The sequence below is a fragment of the Melanerpes formicivorus genome, unplaced genomic scaffold (assembly GCF_026170545.1).
Source record: "Melanerpes formicivorus ecotype bairdi unplaced genomic scaffold, bMelFor1.0.p_v2 SCAF_10, whole genome shotgun sequence".
Classification (NCBI taxonomy): Eukaryota; Metazoa; Chordata; class Aves; order Piciformes; family Picidae; genus Melanerpes; species Melanerpes formicivorus.
In genome coordinates this window covers 18156906-18170975 of record NW_027142362.1, presented here as the reverse complement: position 1 = coordinate 18170975, position 14070 = coordinate 18156906, and the positions used below count along the sequence as shown (strand labels likewise).

Below are 14070 nucleotides of genomic sequence, written 5' to 3'. Positions count from 1 at the left end.
CTTTATACCTGAACTTTGGTGATTTTAGCCCTATTTCTAATTGAAATGTTTCTTCTCTCTAAGGATACATGTGATTCCTGACTAAGTATCAATTCTGTTGTCTCCACACTTTTGCTGAGGTTTTTTTTTGGGGGAAGTAAGCACAGCACCATTATGTATTATATAAAAGTTCAGAACGTGTATGTGTGTGTATATATATGTATATATAAAGTTTATTTATCATAACAAGAAAAAAGGAAACTTAGAAAAAGAGAAAAACTGAGTTCATAGATTGTCAACTGCCTATTTTATGTCTGCAATATACTGCATAATAAATCCAAGTTTATGAATGATGGTTTGCAGTGATTAATATCAGCAACAAAACTTTTTCAAATGTTTTAATTTCTGTCCTCATGAGCTGCAAAAGGAAGTATTTTTCAAAGATCAGGTGAAATTCTTTTGGAGGTTTCAACAACATTCTGAACTGATGTTGGGGGGTTAGCAGAAAACTAAAATGTAAAGCAACTGATCTGATTTTCTTCCCTATCAAACCTCGCTTGCTTATGATTCGAAAATGCTTTTTCTGCAAGACTTGTGTCAGGTGCAAAACATGTAAACAAAACGTCATTATATCTGTTTCTTTAGGGATTTAGTGTTGCTCTATCTGTCGTTGATCGTGTGTCATCTGTAGTAGGCTGATTTCAGGTGAGAATTCTCAGTGTTTCTAGATAGAAGGCTTTTCTTCAGCAGGTAGTCCTGGCTGTGATTTATATATTTTTTTTTCCTTTTATCCCACGTATCTTGCCTCATACTTGATCTTGCATGTTTCTGGTTTTGTCATAGTGGATAAAGGGAATGTCCAGTGTTAGTTGTGCATTCATTGATCCATTTCCTTTTCCACTTGTCCAGTAAAACTAGATTTTCAATGAAAGAGGCAGTTTTAACCAGCTGAGAAGACAGCCGTGTGCCTAGTGAAGTAGCTAGAACCAGGTTATTTGAGAAGTTGCTGTACGCTGAAGTACACTTTACTGTCATCCCTTGCGCAGCTAACACCAAGTATCAAAACACAAGGCACATGGACTGCAGTAACTTAGAATGGCAAACCCTCCTTGCAGAGGGCACAACTAGGCATGGTCGTTGACAGAGCCAGGATGGATTCAGAAAGGAAGCGGCTCTTTCCGTCTCTCGCTGCTGTGGGACCGCGCAGGGCGGCGGAGCGCGCGTTGTGCCGGGGCGGCTGCGGCCCATCTTCCCGGGCTGTGCTCTGACGCCCGTTTCTTCCGCCTCTTTCTGCGGCTGGAGACGGCGAGGTCGAGCTCGCGAAAAAGGCCGGCGAGAGCGGCGGGGAGGCGCCGCCCGTGCGGGGCTGCTCCGGGCCGCGGCGGGGCCCGCTGCCGCGGGGGCGGGGCGGAGCGCGGCTCGCCGGGCCGCCGCGGGCCGCCGAGGGGAGGGCCTTGCGGCCGGTGACTTCATGGGAAGGAGGCGGTGGCGGGAGGTGGGTCTCGGTTTCTGTCTGCCGGTGCTGTCTGCAGGGCGGGCGAGAGGCGGCCGCTCTGCCGGGCAGCGCGGGCGGGGGGACAGCGGTGACGGAAAGCGGCAGCTGGGGGGGACGGCGGCGCTGGGTTGATTTCCCACCCCCCCTTCCCCCCGCCTCCCCGGCCGGAGGAAGATGGAGCTCGGTTAGTAAGGGCTTGCGGGAGGAGCAGCGGGAGCAGGTAAGAGCTGCTGCTCCCTCCTCCTGTCTTCTGTTTGGGAGCACGGTAGGGGCTGGTCGGTGCGGTGGACGGGCCAGTGCTCTTCAGCGCAGGTGGGCCCGACACGCAGTGGTGTCCTTGCCTGCGGGCTGCCCGCTCCGCCCCGGCTGCAGAAGTTCCCGCTGTGCCGAGCTGCGGGCAGCCGGAGGGCAAAGCCCTCGCCAGAGCTGGTAAGGGCAAAGCCGGGCGTTTAGAAACGTCTCCCGCGCCGTGCCTTGGGTTGTTGTGGTGGGGATGCGGGCAGGTCTGCCGGCTTTGCCCCCGCCCCGTCTCCCCCAGCTCATTGATGAGCTCCGGGAAGGGCTTCTGCATTGCAGACGATCGCTTGAGCTTCGCTCCTGCATTCGCGGCTTTACCTGATCAAGGCAGCCAGCTGCCTGCCCGGGTGGTCCGGTGCTGCTCGGGCAAGAGGCCGGTTTGGGCAGGTGGTATCGTCTTCTGCCATTCCTGGACCCTGTTAGGACATTTGAGGGACTGACCTCATTCTGATGAATATTAAATGTATATGTGATATTTGCTCTCTGACAGAACTACAAAAGGAAGCCTGTCAGGATCCGTGTGAATGATGAGCATTTGGAGTTCACAGGGTGCAATACAGTGCAGTGACATATAACGTGGATATAAAGCATAATGCAGTGAGGCACACGACCTTACATAATCTAAATTTAAAAAGCTCACTACCCCTACGCATACCCTGGAGGTTGTAGGAATATGTCTGTTCTAAGCTCTTTCTAGAGGCTCGTTAAGTGTCTGTTTGACGTAAAGATGCAAAGCCCCTCGTGAGCCAGTGCTGAAAATAAAGAAAATAAATTTTGGGTTACTTTTGCTGTAGTTCTGTCACAGTAAGTTCCTTCTCAGTGGTCAGTATCATGCACCCAGGGTGATACTCATGGCTCCGTGGGCATACATAGCCCCACACTGCAAGAGGGAATGGTTTCTTCTGTTGTCCCTTAGATGCGCCTTTAAATTGATGAACTGTAATGCTGTCACATTGTGATAAACTCTTGAGGTTTCTCTCCCTAGGCCTCTGAATAGTGCTACAATTTCTAGCATACAGGTATCAATTTAATGTAAACAGAAAGGCCCCTTTCACACTTTTCATTTGACCTTCAGCATCTCACACAAATACTTGAAACTGATGATCAGGGCAAGTATTTTGCAAAGGACTGGTTTAAAATGTGTTGTTGCATGCAACATACATAACTCAGCTCATGTCTAGGATAACATACAGTCAGTGTCCTGAGCTCTATAGCTAAAGGAAACTAACGTGTGATAAATTTGGCCCACATTTTTAACTCAGTCCTTACAAATGACATTGACTTTAAAAAAGGTTGCTATGGCACAGATTTAAAGCAAAGTATATTAAGCTTCTGGAACTGAAAATGCTGTTGGTAGGAAAAATACTGTTTTGTTATTTATAATCTATTACTAAAATCTAAGTGTCATAGCTGTTGAGGCTGGATCCCGCTTTGTTTTCTGCTGTTGGTGTGAATCATCTAAATGGTCTCCCTTCTATGGACGTGGACCAGATTTTGTCCAGGTGCACATGTGCTGCTCACACGGGCAAGCTGGAGTTTCCCCACTAGAATGTGGAATATAGCTGAAAAACAATGCCTCTGGGGTACTTTCTGTTGCAAGCCTGTGTGCTTTTGCTCAAGCTGTACCATTGATTGTGGTGTGGAATATAGAACCAGTGTGGGTTGTGTACTGCCCACACAGCAGAAATGATGGCATGACGTGGAACAGAAATGATGTTTTTGTGAATCTTGCTCTTTTATGATATTATATTTTTCTACAAGAATGTCAGTCATCTTCAGGAGAGCTTAATTGATGTATAATATAGTAACTGTCAAGAGAATGAGGCTAGGTAGGGATCAGCTAGCCAGACTAATGAATTGCTATCCGTATACTTTCAAAAACCCCTGATCATTTGCTTAATCATAATGTGTCCATTTTTGAAAACAGTAGGTTTTTTTCAGATGTGGTCTAAAATACTTTGGTCTTGATTTACCAACACAAATTCAAATAGTGGTTGGGTGTTACAGGCTCCAAGTACGTGTGGAATGAGCAGGTTCAAGGTACTTAGTCTTTTCATAGCAAGCCTACCTTCGCGTCTTTCATTGCTTCTGGCACGTCTCCCTTATTGTGATGCTAGCAGACTTAGTAGACAGGCCAGAGACTGAAGAGACTTCCAGTGAGAGGGACTCCAGGTCAGGAATTTTGTAAAGCTGTTTGCATGGAAGCGTATGAACATTGACTCACATCTTACCAGTGCAACCATTATGCTTGTTGTTGCCATAGTTGCTCTTTGTATTACTTACTGAAAAATCAGGGAATCAATGTTTTAACTAGCCAGTATGTGTAACATCAAATTTTAAGTTAAAACTGTATGTTTTAAATCTAATCACTGTGGTGTTTTCATGTAGTTTGGAATCTTCTACGAGTTCTTTTTATTGTATCTCTGTTATTTGGGGGGAAAAGGCATATATTATTTTTTTATTTCCTGTATAGACCTTTAAGAAATTTGAAAATCTTCATATCATCTTGTTACATGTTATTGTTTATCTCATTTTTGGCTTTGGACACAGCAACTTCTACAGCCTTATTAGGAGGAGATCAACCCTAGCATGTGCCCACATAGTTGTGTATTGCTAGAGAGAAAGTTGGAGCTGAAAGAGGGAAAGGACTAAGGAAACCAGTAGAATATTTGTCACTAAATTGTCTAGACCTCAGGTCTTGCTGTTTAATGGTGTTTCCTTCTGTTTAATGTATTCTGCATTCCCAGAAATGTTATGAAATCCAAATCTCCTTTTGCCTTAAATCTAATAAAATATCTTGGGGCTCCTATTAAGAAACAAATAAACATAAACTTTTAATTAAGGAAATGGAAGCCCTTAAAATATCATGTCCAACTGTTACTAAATTAAAGACTGAAAGAGGTAGAAAAGGCTTTTTTTTTGAGTTGTTACTGAAGATTCTTGAAGTCTACAGGTTCATTTATAGTGGATAACCACTGTACAGCCACGCAAAGGCATTCATAGATATTTAGACAGAAGCACAAAGATAAATGGTATCTACACCTTCTGAACACATTAATAGGTAGTGCTCTAGTGAACAAACTGGTAGGTGAACCTGGCCTCTTAGATGATGTGAAACTCATCGGTGGAGTCTTATGCAGGAGTACAAGTTTAACAGTTCGAGTTGTGCAGATTTTCCACTGCATTTTGCTGTATTTTTTTATTGTTAGTTTCCTGAGACAAAGCTTGAGACAAAATTGAGAAAGTGTCCACAGATAAGATGACAGAACAGTTCTCAAATCCTTGACAGTAACTAATTGGTTTCATTTCAAAGGCAGATTAGTTAGTGTATGCTTGTAAATGTAACAATACAACTGTTTTGCCACCCAGTATGTTCTGGTCTTTTTGTTTAGCTATCCTTCCTCAACTACTGATCCAAGAGTGGAAAAACTCTGAATCTAATAAGCATGGAGATACTGGAGATCTGAAAGATTTGACTTATAGTTCTATTTTTATATTGTTCTAGCATGACTGCTTCTGTGTTGAGTATTTCTAATTTCATGTAGTTTCAAGAGACAAAGCTAATTGTGACCTATTTCATCTCATTCTCAGTTTACTTCTGATTTTTATTCTTTTCAGTTCAGTGCTGGCTATTTTAGCCACTGATTTTAGTCATAGTGCTTTGTTGTAGTGTTTTAATGAAGAATATTACTGATATTATCTGTATTTACCTTATTTCATATTTCTTGGATGGACCCTTGGCAAAATTTTAGGTCTGAAATAGAGAAATTCTTGAGATTGCTTACTTCTTTTTATTAAAAGGCTTAATAAGGTAATTTAATATTTCAGAGTCTCTCATCCTTTTGAAATACATTTTAATTTTAAAAACAAAAACAGAGATCTCTGGACAAGATTATAAATTTGTTCTAAGAGAGTTTGAAAATGTGATTTCTTATGTAATTTGTAGAAGAAAGAGAGGATTACTATTCCTGAAAGTTTTTTGAATACTTGAGTTTTTTCCAGAATGATCATATCTGTAAATTCTTAATGATACATTTATTAAAATTGCTATGTTTCACACTGAAAAATTGATCAGTCAGAACCCTGAGATATGCTCTCTGATCATGACTTGTATGTCATATCAAGTCTTGTATGTGAGGCTTCAATATCATTTAACCTGTACAGAGAACAAAGTATCTTCTTTTTTATACGAGGTTAAAGAAGCCATTCTTATTTTTCAGCGTTTTGTGGATACATGGTGCTGTACAGTGCACATTCTCTTAGAATCTGCTGAGTAATCATATGCTTTGACTAGTTAATCAAAGAAAGGTCAAAACCCATGTAGAAACTGAGCAGCTGTGAAGGAATTTTGATTCTCTTGTTTGTCACAATGGTTATATTTCCACTATTGTGTTCAGAATTAGAGTAAGGAACACTGAGGACTTGTTCTTTAATTAGATGCTTGAAATATCACATTTCTAATTCTGATGTCTGCTGCATATGACCAGGAGATGTAATATATTTCTAGGTTATTGCTATGATGTTATCAGAGTCATGTTCTAATGCCTGTCATTTTAATGGCTAGCTGCCATGGTGATAGTACCATAGAAACTAGTAAAATAATAATTGCCAATTAGGAAATCTGAATGAAAAAAAAAATAATCTGGTTTTCTGTCTTTCATATTTGAACACCTTTAAAGGTGTTATATTCCTGATGGAAAAACTATATTGAACAAATTCCTTTGCTCTGTGTTACACAGCAGGCCAGATTAAGGTTATTGTATTGGTACTGTCAAAACATTAAATGTGTGACTGATAATTCAGTTACTCCCTGGGCTACTCCTCATCTCAAGAGTGAGGACATTGAAGTAAAGACTTTTCTTACGTTGTTGGTCTTTGTTGTTTACTTTTCTTTGTTCTGTTGCAATTTCTAAATAGCACAATAAGGATGATTTTCTACGAAAGCACTCTTCCAGCAAAGAAGGGCTATATGTCTCACGCAGTGTCAGAATAGACACCCAAAGCACAATAATGGTAGAACTTTGGGAGCCATTGTAAAGGGTTTTATCTGTCTCGAACTACACAAATTGTGATTATAAGAATGCCAAGTAAGATCTCTAGCAGCTATTATCTTGAGTAGCATTTTCCATGTCTTTTGAGATCTATTGCAACAAGAAAAAAAGTGTGAGGAGCAGCCCCTGACTCTGTCTATTGGTTGCAGTGAGTTGTTCCTCTGTTACTGCTAAGTGACTCTTTCAGATACTCAAGCTCTATTGGAAATTGCTAAGCAAAGACATGGAGAGTGTGATCCCAGATGTGTCTGTCTAGCTATATACTCATTAAATTTTTCTGTAAACACTTAACATTGCCTCCAAAGTTTCCAAGATACTGCAAAGGAGCTTTTGTCCTGTGTTAAATAGTTTCCCTGCTAGCACTGAGATCAGTGCAAATGACAGATTCTTGATGGTGTTAACCTTTAGTTTATTAGATTCAGTCTGAACTGGGCAGCAAACAGGAGTAAAAACAGACTGTCAAACTCTGCGCTTAGGTAGAGGTTATGCCAGCACACTTGAGTCAGAATAACATACCTGACAACAGAACCCAGACCAAAGTGTTGCAGGTGGATATGTCAGGAACACATAGTCTCAGATCTACCATCCCTTACCAGAAACCTGCCCGTATCTCACCTGAGAATATTTAATATCCCAGTAGTTTCTATTTTAAGTCTTAGAGCTGTTACATTGTCAATTCCAGAAAAAGTAGGACATACAGATGTATTGAATAACACTGTGAAAAGATTATTTTAGTGTAAAGAAAGCATTGATTTAGCAAACTGTAATTAAGTGTGAAGCAGTGAAATCACCTCCCCTGACTCTCTAAGTAACTTTGCATCTTTGTCACAGGAAAAGTCCAGGTGAATTAAAAGGAGGGCAGGTTTGCATCATTCCAACAGAAATAAAGAATAATATACAACCTGTTGATAAAAGTGCACATGTGGGAAGGATTCAGGGAGTATCATGTGTTCATCAGTTCTACAAATTCAACTAAGAGCTGGAGAGGATCTTCCTTTCAACACAAATTAACAGAAATAACATATAATGTAGTAATCTCCCAGAGGAGGCCACAAGGATGACATTAAATCAAGTCAGGCTGATACAGTGTCTGCAGTCTTGTAAGTGGAGGCAGTTTGCTGTTAAGAAATTGTCATTGCAAAGTAATAACACTTTCATTAACTGTGAGTAGTGGGAATGGCTGAGCCTTCACAAGCTGTGGATTAAATTCAGAATTTGTGAGGTTGGCCTGAAAATTTGGAATTTAAAACAAAAATCACAATGGCTGAAGTGCTTTATATAATTTCATTTTCTCCTCAGTGTTTAATTTTTGCTTTATCAATAATCATAAAAGCAGAACTTGAAACAAAATCATGGAAGGGCATGTTAATGCCACATCATTTAGGGGAAGCTCCAGGTCTGAGTGACAGTTTGCCACAAGGATTTGAAGTCTTGTGAGTTACTCTCACAGCTTCTTATGTATAGTTTTGATACCATAGTAGATAAAGATAAAAATCAGATATTCTAATATTGGGCTTTAAGTGATGTTTATTTTGTGTTGAAAGAACCACATGAAGGTGTCAAGGGTTAGGGCAGAGCTAACCACTAAATGAATGACAGATGCTCTCTGTTAACCCCTCTTCCTTCCCAGAAGGGGAAGAGAAAAGGAATAAGGGAGAGAGAGTTATGAAATGAAAACTAAACCAGCTTTAATAATAAAAAATATATACAAAATCAATATTGATCCCAATCTGCCTGATGGCAGTGATGCTGTGGGCAGGCTAAGGGGAAGGGGATTCACAAGCTGGATTCAGGAACATGTGGATTGGGATCAAAGGTAAAACATAGTCCTCTTTGGATGTCAGCCACCGAAGAAGAGAAAGCTTGATCCTTGTGATCCCTCAGTTTTGTACAGGCTATGATGTATATGGAATGGAAAACTTTGATGGTCAGTTTAGGATTACTGGTCCTGTCTGCTCCTGCCTGCAGGTGCAGCTTTTTATAAGCGAGAGCCTTTCCACAAGCCAGCCCTTGGTTCTAACTAGCAACATTATCATCATCACTTCCAGAAGCAGACTCTGTTTGCAAAAATGTGCTGTTAACTTGAGGAATTGCAGTTACTTAGAAGAGTCTGAGCTGAAAAGTAAAATCACTGAACAGAACTAATTTGGTCTAGCTCAAACCAGAGCAGAAAGAATGGGCTTTTTGAGCCCTGTAGTAGTTGGGGATGACTTTTAGTGGATGAGGAATGCTTGGAATGACAGGTCCCTTAGAAGCTATGTTTCTTAGCACTAGACAGTTTGTTTCTTCAGGCTTCTTGGTATGGCTTCAATATTTTAGGACCGATACACAGAACTCACATCTATCTGTTTATAATTGAAGATTTTTTGCATGTTTGTGTTACAGCAGAGTTCCTCTGTTCTGTTCAGTGTTAAACACCTGGAGGCAGAGTTTCAAATAAGTTAGAAAAGTTTTTTTTTGTACTCATATAAATAATGCTGGGAGGCATCTAGAAGGACTTTACTGGTTCTCTTTCTCTCCTGTTCTCTGTAATCATAGTTGTAGCTCACTGCTCTGACATTCCAGGCTCAGGAGGCTTAATAGACAAGGATTCTATAATGGTTTTGAGCAGGAAATATAAAGGTAGGTGTTCTGTAGTATATAAGCAGTCTGCAAATACTCAAAGCAGAATTTAATCAGGATTAATAAAAGGATGTCAATTCATGTCAAGAATAGGAGGAAACTAAAGGCTGCGGAAAAAAAGCCCCATGTTCTGTGAAGGTTACACAGTTTCTTTTCTCCTCCTTCAGTAATGGAGGCTCTTGAAGAAGACCCATGTAGACATCTGTAATGTCTCCTGGGCAACACAGTCTACATTTTTATTATCATGTGATGTTGAACATTTCTTCTGGCATCGATAGATAAAAATGTGTGCAGAAGAAAGAGTGGCATCATGAAGTCTAGGCCTATATCGTTTGTAACAGTAATCATTGTTAAGTTTTCTCTCTCTGGTCTACATCACCTTTGTAACAGGAGATAGCAGTTTTCTATCGCTTAATCAACCCCAAATCCTTTTCTTAATTCCTCTACTCTTCAAAGGGAGAATTCCTGTAACTGGCAAAGGTGAATGGGTCAAACAGAGGCTAACATGTTGGAAAGTGAATCTCAGGACTTACAACTGGGAAATTAACAATTTTGCAATGGGCTCCAAGTCTTTTTGAACTGATTTTGTTTGTTATTATAAACACATGCTGCAAACTGTTCATTACTTATTACAGATGGGGGAATCTTTGAAGCAAGACTTACAGTGCTGATTTACTGGCACATGTGCTGCACTGATATGATGAATTGCTTATCTGCAGGCCTGGTAGCGCTCTGACCGCCAAAGGATGATATGCTCATTTCAGCAGATAAGCAATATGTAGTCGCACTGGAAAACCTGGTGAACGTGTACCCAGTTGAGGTACTGCTAACTTGGCTGCTCTCTCTCAGTGCTAATGCAGATCAGGTGCTTGAGAGAAGCCCTTATGAGCACAAAATGTTGCATTAGTGAAGTGCAGACCTCAATTAACATGGAAATATAAATCATTGCCTTTTGCTGCCACAGGAGATGAATATTCATACCTGAGCAGCTCAGTTGTAAGTATCTGGAGCTGATGAGATGGCTGCATCTAGCTGATAATCTCTTGACTTGCTTTGATATAACATTTGAGAAACAAAGCCATTATAATTTTCCTTCTCCCAGTTTTGTCTCCTAAAAGACACTTTACATGAAAATGGGAGCTTTTGACTTGTTAACTTCCATTTCATGTGCATCTCATTTAATATAAAATATATTCTTGTTCAGTGTATATAGGGGAATATGTACTCATGAGAGAAGATAACTGTGAAGCCAACTGGTTGTCATTAAATGTGCATTTACAGCTGTCAAAAAAATATTAAATACCCTTCTCTGGATTTCTTTATAGAGTTTATCTGCATTAAAATATACCTTATTTTTGTGAGAAAAAGGTTAATAGAGGACATGATTTTCATTCTGTATGTTCGTATGACTGTTCTTACTCCAATTACTATCTTATAGAAGCTATAACAACTTGTATATGTATGCCTTCTGTCAACATTTGTCTTCAACAAATCTGAGACTTACCAATGGAGGAGAAAATTACTCTGTGACAAATTCCTTGGGAGTCATGCTGTCTCAGTCCTTGGGAACTGGAGAAAAAAGGTTTGGAGTTTTAAAAAAACAAACTCAAACAATCCACCTTCACTAAGCCACTGAAATGGACCTAAAATAATGCTAGAAAATAGCCTTTCAATTGTAGAGTTCTGATCTCTTTGCTGAAGAGGAAATAGTTGTAGCAGTAAAATACATTTTAAGCTGAAATGTTAAAACAGTGAATTGTTAACAAGTAGGTTCTTACTCTTTTCACACTTGGAAAACAAAATCTTTTGCTACCAGATTGCTTCAGATTAAGTCCCAGATGTTTTAAAACACTTCTCATGGCTTGTATCTATGTGGGAAAAAAAAAAAACCAACCACCACAACAAAACATCTGTTTTATGCTACTTGAACTGATCTTACTGTATTTACTTTTAAAGTGGAGCAAGATTTAACTATATAGAATAATTTCCCATATAGGTGTGAGATCATGGCGATGTTTTATCTACAAGCCCTATTTTTCTTGGATATGACTACAGGAATGTTTAGAGAAAAGAGAGAGAAGGAAAAAAGGAGATTTCCAGGAAACCTTTACCCTCCCAGTGTTGTACAGTGTATTTCGTGGTCGTAAGAGGTGGTAATTTTGTAAGTGGTTCAGTGTGGTGCAGTCAAATCCTGAGACCTAGATGAAAAACTAGTAAGCGAAGCTCTCACTATGGTAGGTTGTGATTATCTTATTTGTTTTTATCACCACACCATGAGAAATTTAAAGTAGTGTTAATTATAATTGTATAATTTGAGATAATGAACACTAACATGATCCATTTAATTTTTGCCTTAAATGCAACAGTAAGAATGGAGTTTGCTAGTATTATGAAGGTAAAAACGCCAGAGCAGAACAGCAGAACTTGACTTTCTGTACAGATGTTTATGCAAAATGTGACCTTTATTTGATCCTTCAGCTTAAGTCACAAAGCAAATAAAAAGCAGTAACTTTGTACATATAAAAGTACAATATGAATATAGTTATCAGGGGCTATTAGTGTTTTTCAAGGAAAAGGCTGATAAAAATGTAGCTGAGGATTTCCATGCACATGCTCAGGAAGAATAAACCATTGACAAAGAGGGAAAATACTTATTTTAAAAACACCACCTGGAGGGAGGTAGCTGTTTGTACAGTAGTTTGCCAGAAAAGTTGTGTTTTAAGGATTTATTTTTGTAATCAATTCCTGAGCAGCCAGGTAAGATAAAAGCGTATCACCCATTTAATAAAATGTCTGGATGGGAGTGAGTTACCAATCATATGTGGTGTTCCTTCTGTGTTGCATGTTCCTGCTGTTTGTTCGGCTGAAATCTGGGCATGTTACCTATTTGTAGATCTAACAGTCCTTTTCTTCAAGCTTTGCACTGTTAATTTGGGTCACTGCATATAATGCATGTTAAATAAGATGAGGGTTTGTTGTATTTACAGAAAAAGTTAGTAGGATTTCATGGTATTACAGGAAAGATATCACTGTTAAAAATGATCAGGTTTCCTTTTAAATATGCTCCTGATAGTTCACAAACAAAGTAATGTGTTCTTATGGAACACATCTTTTTATGTACATAAATGTCACAGGTTATGACAAAGTTGCACAAATGAAACAGAAAGCAGACTGCAGCTCTGAGGTTCAGTGGTTTGGTAGATCTTTGCAGCAGGACATTTAAGTTTTGTGTGTTAATCATTGAGATTATTCTACTTTTTTTTGAGAGATGCATAGAGAGTCTAAAATGAAATACTTTATAATATCAGTAACCTATGCAGAGAGAATTGTTTTAAAAACTTCCAAAGCTTCTTCAGTCTGCAGAAAAGAAGGCTCTGAGGTGACCTTATTGTGGCCTTCCAGTATCTGAAGGGGGCCCACAAGAAGGTTGGGGAGGGACTTCTTAGGATATCAGGTAGTGACAGGACTGGGGGAATGGAATGAAGCTGGAGGTGGGGAGATTCAGGCTGGACGTGAGGAAGAAGTTCTTCACCATGAGAGTGGTGAAGCCCTGGCATGGGTTGTCCGGGGAGGTGCTTGAGTCCCCATCCCTGGAGGTGTTTAAGCCCAGGCTGGATGAGGCTCTGGCCAGCCTGATCTAGTGTGAGGTGTCCCTGCCCATGGCAGTGGGGTTGGAACTAGATGATCCTTGTGGTCCCTTCCAACCCTGACTGATTCTATGATTCTTGACTCTCTTGAAAAGCTGACTACAGGTACTTAAGAGATCATATAACTTCTTTTAATGAGATTTAGGCTTCTAGGTCATATGAAGTACTTTCAAAAAGTTTCTTATCCTGATGATTAAGCTGCCAGATAAAGTTGTAACTTCATTAATAGCCAATCTGTAAAACCCCAATTCAAAATATTGATTCTGTACCTGAAAAGAGTAGAACTATGTATCAGTTGCAAACCCATGTGGGTTTTTTTGGGGTGTGTGTGTGGGTTGTTTGTTGTTGGTTTTGTTGGGTTTTCTTTGGGGGGGGTGGGGTGGTGTTGTTTGGTTGGTTTTTTTGGTCTAATTTACAACAATAATCAGTTTCCTATCCCCTAGACATGTCTGCTTAAGACTAAACCTGTGATTGTGCAGTCTTCTCTTTTGTAGTGTCATGTCTGCTAGGCACTCCTGCTGGTTTTTTTTCCTCCAATGTAACAATTCCTCAATTGGAGGAATTGACTAATTGAGAAAATACTTGTTCATTTTAGGGCATTCAAGTGAACATTGCAGTTCATAATTACAATACTTTTTGGAGAGAATTTGTAATTTGAAAGGTACTATTTCATGCCAGCACACATAGGCTAAAAAGCCTTTTATTTTTAACTGAGATCTCACATGCTCTTTCAGGCTGCCCAGGGCCACATCAAGTCTGATCTTGAATGTCTCCAGGGATGGGGCCTCGATATCCCTGTTCCAATATTTTACCACATTCATTGTAAAGAACTTCCTTATGTCCAACCTGAAGCTGCCCTGCTCAGTTTCAAACCACTGGCCCTCATCCTGTTGCTATAAGCCCTTCCAAATAATCCTTCCCCAGCATTCCTGTTGGTCCACTTCACATGTTGAAATGTAGCTATAAGGTCTGTCCAAAG

The 14070-nt window shown here is 39.9% G+C and overlaps 1 protein-coding gene across 5 annotated transcripts in view; it reads left to right on the top strand.

Annotated features, from left to right (window-relative positions):
• OTUD7A (OTU deubiquitinase 7A) overlaps positions 1–14070 on the top strand; it is a 138847-nt gene that overhangs the window by 22098 nt on the left and 102679 nt on the right. For 4 of the 5 annotated variants that reach the window (XM_068144008.1, XM_068144006.1, XM_068144009.1 and 1 more), the window contains exon 1: positions 1502–1694. The exons of the other annotated variant lie outside the window; for it this stretch is intronic. The gene's annotated coding sequence lies outside the window, so the exon portion shown is untranslated. Of the gene's footprint in view, positions 1–1501; positions 1695–14070 lie in introns of those variants that run through there. 5 annotated transcript variants of the gene reach the window in all.